This window comes from Tenrec ecaudatus, chromosome 16, assembly GCF_050624435.1.
Source record: "Tenrec ecaudatus isolate mTenEca1 chromosome 16, mTenEca1.hap1, whole genome shotgun sequence".
Taxonomy (NCBI): Eukaryota; Metazoa; Chordata; class Mammalia; order Afrosoricida; family Tenrecidae; genus Tenrec; species Tenrec ecaudatus.
Genome location: NC_134545.1, coordinates 5610435 through 5615737, shown reverse-complemented (window position 1 = coordinate 5615737; position 5303 = coordinate 5610435). Strand labels below are relative to the sequence as shown.

At 48.7% G+C, this 5303-nt stretch overlaps 1 pseudogene; it reads right to left on the bottom strand.

The window, feature by feature from the left end:
- Positions 1–817: 817 nt before the first annotated feature.
- Positions 818–1646, bottom strand: LOC142429229 (SOSS complex subunit B1 pseudogene; annotated as a pseudogene).
- Positions 1647–5303: the final 3657 nt, after the last annotated feature.

Here is a 5303-nt window from a genome sequence, read left to right as displayed (position 1 = left end):
AACAAGATTCAAACAAAACTGCTTTTAAGAAAAATTCACTGTGACCAGAGAGAACATTCCCAGGCAATGCCACTGGGTGCACTAACTCAGAGCGAGTTGCTCAATGTTCACCTAGCAGGAAAAATCCGTACTACAAAACCTCCCTCCACCCTGTACAATTCTGTTTTGGGGGGGCGTAACCCCCCAAGTATGCACAATTAACCACTAACATTTCATGTGAGTACATGTCTTCTCGCTAGTTTTATTTATTTTTTTAAAACTTTTTATTAGGGGCTCATACAACTCTTATCACAATCCATACATATACATACATCAATTGTATAAAGCACATCTGTACATTCTTTGCCCTAATCATTTTCGAAGCATTTGCTCTCCACTTAAGCCCTTTACATCAGGTCCTCTTTTTTTCCTCTCCCTCCTTGCTTCCCCCTCCCTCATGAGCCCTTGATAATTTATAAATTATTATTTTGTCACATCTTGTCCTAGCCGGTGTCTCCCTTCATCCCCTTTTCTGTTGTCCCACCCCCAGGGAAGAGGTCACATGTAGATCCTTGTAATTGGTTCCCCTCCTCCAACGCACTCACCCTCCACTCTCCCAGCATCGGCTCCTCACACCCCTGGTCCTGAAGGTAGTTTTATTTATTTTTTTTTTCGGAATGATAACATTTATTAGGGAAGGGATTTCAGTGAGGCTCCCCAAGCGCGCGCGCGCGCGCACGAGAAGCAGACCCGTGACTGCCGCTTCTAAAGAGGGGGACGGCCAGGCAGGATGCCCGGAATTGGAGGGGACAGGCAGCTTCAGCTGATCAGGGGGGACCTTGGGCTAAGGGTGGATAAGGCCACTGCTCATTGCCCCACCAAGGCAGCTTAGTGGCAAAAAAGTACCGCTCCCTCCCCCCAGCAAGCCAGCAGCCCAGTGTCCGGTTGTCTTGTTTCCCCGCAGACGCTTGGGTTGTGTCTGGAGGCAGGAAAGGAGGAAGAGTGTCTTTGCTATCTCTTGCTGCTCCTTCGGGTTTCTTTGCCATTGCTGACAGGGTTGCTGGTGGGGCCAGGAGGGGCAGCAGACATATGGTTGGGCTGGCTGCGGGTGATTCGGGTGCTCGGTGGGTGGGAGGGAGTGTGAGGTGGATGCGGGCCACTGCGGGGACCTGGCAGGGCGCTCAGTCCATTCCCATTCTGGTTCTCAGTGGCTGGAGAAGCAGCAGGGGGTCCGGTGGGAGGCTGCTGTCGGTGTTGTTCAGCATCACCTTGTTGGGTGGCTGCTGGGCACTGTATTCTGGGTTCGGCTCACTGAAGTTAGGCACCTCAGAATAAACCATACAGAACGCTCCGATTTTCTGCACGTCCCCTCCACGCCCAGTGTATAGCGTCAGACAACCTTTAAACACTGAAGCGTACCCCTTAGTGAGGCAGATAATGTCCCCCAGCTGGATCAAGTTGCCCACATCATCCCACACGGAGATGTTGATGCTGCCTGTTTTGTCTGCCACTTTGCAGGTCCGCACCTCGTGTCTGTCCTTGGTCTTGGTCACTCGGCCTGTCTCCAGAACAATGAAGATGAGGTTCAGATTCTTGAGCCCTGGCTTGATATCCTTCACAAAGGCCTCGGTCGTCATGCTGCCCGGGCCGCGGCACCTCACTAGCCAGTCGGCCTGACCGGTAGTTTTATTTTTTAACCCACATTCAGTTTCTGAGATTTGTCTTTGTTAGCTCACACAGGTTGAAACACTCATTTTTCTCACAACTGTATAGGGTTTTGTTCTATAAATAGATTTTGGCTTTTAATAATGGCTGATCTAGGGGCAGGGGGTGGGAGAGAGGGAGGGGAGGGGATTTAGGGGGGGAAACAGTGAATGTGGGAGGAGGGAGGGAGCACTAGGACTGATTGTGATTATACAACTCATTTTAAAGGCGATTTAACCAGGACAAAAAGAAGAAAAACAAACTGTTCTAAAATTGATTGTGGGAATGATTGTACAATTCTGGATATCACTGAACTATTGGATTGTAGGACGTGTGGATTATATGCCAATAAAACTGTAAAAAAAATCATCACTGTTCCTCCGGCTGGGCCCCTAGACAACGCCCATCTGCACAGAGAAGGCTTCTGCGTTCCATGAGAGAGATGTCTCTGGTCAGCCCAACGGCTGTCATACTGATCAAATTGTTTCCTGCACCAAAATAGCCTTTCCACCACGACCTGAGACGCCTTTGTCTCCTTTGTTTCGTCACAACAGGCAACCCAGGAAGCCATCGTTCCAGGTGAGTCTATGTGGCGTTGATTCCAAGACCATTAGATTCCGGTCCCCAGAACTGTCTTGAACCCCATGTATTGCTTTCGGTTCTCTCATGCTTAGAAACCCTCCAACCACCTGTAAGCACCAGCGCGGTAGCTGTCACACCTGAGGGAGTTCATGACGTGTATTTCTAGGCATGCACTGGGTTTGCAAACTCCCTTGAGAGACGTGGACTCCCTTGGGTAGTGTTTGTAAAATGAATCTCTGTAGCTGTGGTTTGCTTGTTTGTGTCAAAAGGTCATTTGTTTGCATCTGGCATTCGACCGGGTGCTGGGTTTGCGAAGAGATTCTCTACCCCTTTGGGCGTATCTGAACTAGTCCATTATAAAAGATGAAAATCCACATCCAAACACAAAGGACTGTTAACTTGTCTACTGTAAAAACTGCTCCCACAGTCTCCTCCTAGGAGCATGTGGCCGAATGGTAGTCCATTGTGTGTCTGTGTGCCGTGCGTCTGTCCAGTCATCTGTGCATGGGCATTGAGGGCGTGTTTACCTTCTGGCCACTGTGGCTAGTGCTGCAATGAACAGAGGTCTGTGTGTAGACGGCTGTTCCGCTCCCAAGTCTTTGGGCTATGTACCTAGGAGTGGAACTGCTGGGTCTTATGGACTTATGGACGTCCTAGTCTTCGTTTCTTGGCTATACTTTTTTAAAGTCATTTTATTGGGGCTTCCATACATCAGTTGTATCAAGCATATTTGTATGTATGTTGCCATCATTATTTCCCAAACATTTTCTACTTGAGCCCTTGGTATGAGCTTCTCTTTTTACCCCTCCCTCCTCTATTCTCCTACCCTCATTAATCCTTCATCAATTATCTATTATTATTTTGTATCTTACACTGGCCTTTGTCTCCCTTCACCCATATTTCTGTTATTCAGCCCCTTTGGGGAGGGGGTTATATATTCAGTCTTGTGGTGGGCTCCCCCTTTCTCCCCCTCCCCCCTCTCCAACAATCCCCCTCCCCTCCAGACTGTTCCTGAGGGGGTTATCTGTCCTGAATTCCATGTGTCCAGAGAGCTCTTATTTGTACCAATGTGTGTTCTCCAGTCTAGCCAGATTTGTAAGGTAGAACTGGATCATGGTTGTGGTGGAGGAGGAAGCATTCAGGAACTAGAGGAATGATGTGTGATTCGTTGGTGGTATACCGCACCATGGTTGAATCACCCCTTCCTTATAACCCTTCTGTGGGGGGATGTCCAATTGTCTGCAGATGGGCTTTGGGTCTCCCCTCCAACCCCCCTCATTCACTTCTTTATAGTTGTTTGTTTTGGATCTTTTGAGACCTGATACTTGATCCCATCAATACCTCATGATCACAGAGGCTGGTGTGCTTCTTCCATGTGGGCTTCTTTGCTTCCCTGCTAGATGGCCACTTGTTTATCTTCAAGCCTTTAAGACCCCAGGGACTGTATCTTTTGATAGCCGGGCACCCTCAGCTTTCTTCACCACATTTGCTTATGCACCCATTTTGTCTTCAGTGATCCCTTCAGGAAGGTGAGTATCAAATTGTCCCGGGGTATCAGAACAAACTGTTCTTGTGTTGAGGGAGGCCTTGAGTAGAGGCCCAAAGCCTGTCGCTATCTTAATACTTAACATATAAATATATGTACATTGGACTCTATCCCTTTCATTATAAAGTAATATATTTACATATATAATGCCTGTAGCTATACCTCTATAAATAGCTTTTGCCTCCTAGTTCTTTCCTTTATTTCTTTTCACCTTCCTCCTGTCCCACTAGCATGTTCACCCTCCATTCAGCTCTCAGATACATTGCTCTTAATCAAACTTCACTGGACATTATAAGCCCTCCTCACCATCAATTTCAGATCTCTTGTTCCATTGCCATTTGTTGGCTCCTCATTCCCCCTCCCAGTCCCCTCCTCTCCTCTCCCATGTCCCCCTGGAACCGCCAGTCCTGTTATTTTCTCCTCAGGATTGTTTGTCCTGCCTATTTTATGTAGACAGACATTGGGTGAAAGAAAGGAAAACCAAATAACAAAACAATCAAACAAATCAACAAACAAAACAAAATACATGGTTCCAGGTCTGTCTGCCGACCCTTATGTATGTTTTCCGATCGAGTGTGATGAGGTGCCAAGCCCTGTGCCCCTCAAGTCAGAAGTCTATTTTTAGGATTCCTTGGGGACTTGGTTACTTTGCTCGACTAGAATCTTAATGGAAACCCATCACCTGGCCTTTTCTTCAGAAGAGCTCTTGGGGGATTCCAGCCACCAACCTCTAAGTTCCCATAAGCACCCAGTTTCCCAATATTCGTCAAATGAAAGAACCAATACTGACGTAATCACTAACTAAAGCCCACATTCTATTCAGATGATCCCAGTTTGCACCTGATCTCCCTTTTCTGACCCAGGATGCGGTCCCGGACCCCACAGGTCTCCCAAGGCTCTCCTCATCTTTGATGGCCTTGCAAGTCCTGGAGAGGACCGGGCCGGTGTTAGGAGAGAAGGCCCCTCGCTGGGATTGGCCTGTGTTCATCTTCTCCTGCTCAGACCCAGGCGAGGGGATGACATCACCTCAAGGGTACATGCTGTTAGCATGACTTAGGATGCTGACGCCTGGCTGAGGTCCTGCTGGTCAGGTTTCTGGAATGGAAAGTCGTGCACCCCACCCCACCCCATGGCATCCTTGGCTCTCTGTAAGCAAGCCAACAATGTACACCTCATACTGAAGGAATAAGGATTCAGGCTGTAGTCACATACCTTTTTATGTTCTGCATTTGAAATATTCCTCGAGGACATCCTTGCCCAGGGTTTCTTTGCCAACATTCTGAACTGCCCCATAGCCTACACCACTCCCTCACTGGGGGTTTCCCTCCCTTTGCTTGGCCCACCTGGCACTCCAGCTCCTTTCTGACGTCACACAGGGCCTCCACTCTCCCTGTGGGATGGGGCAGGCCCAAGTGAGCATGGCACATGGTGCAGGCCCGGCCCTGGCTTGGTCGGAACCACGGTGAGGGTGGTGTGGGCCCGGGCAGGCTTT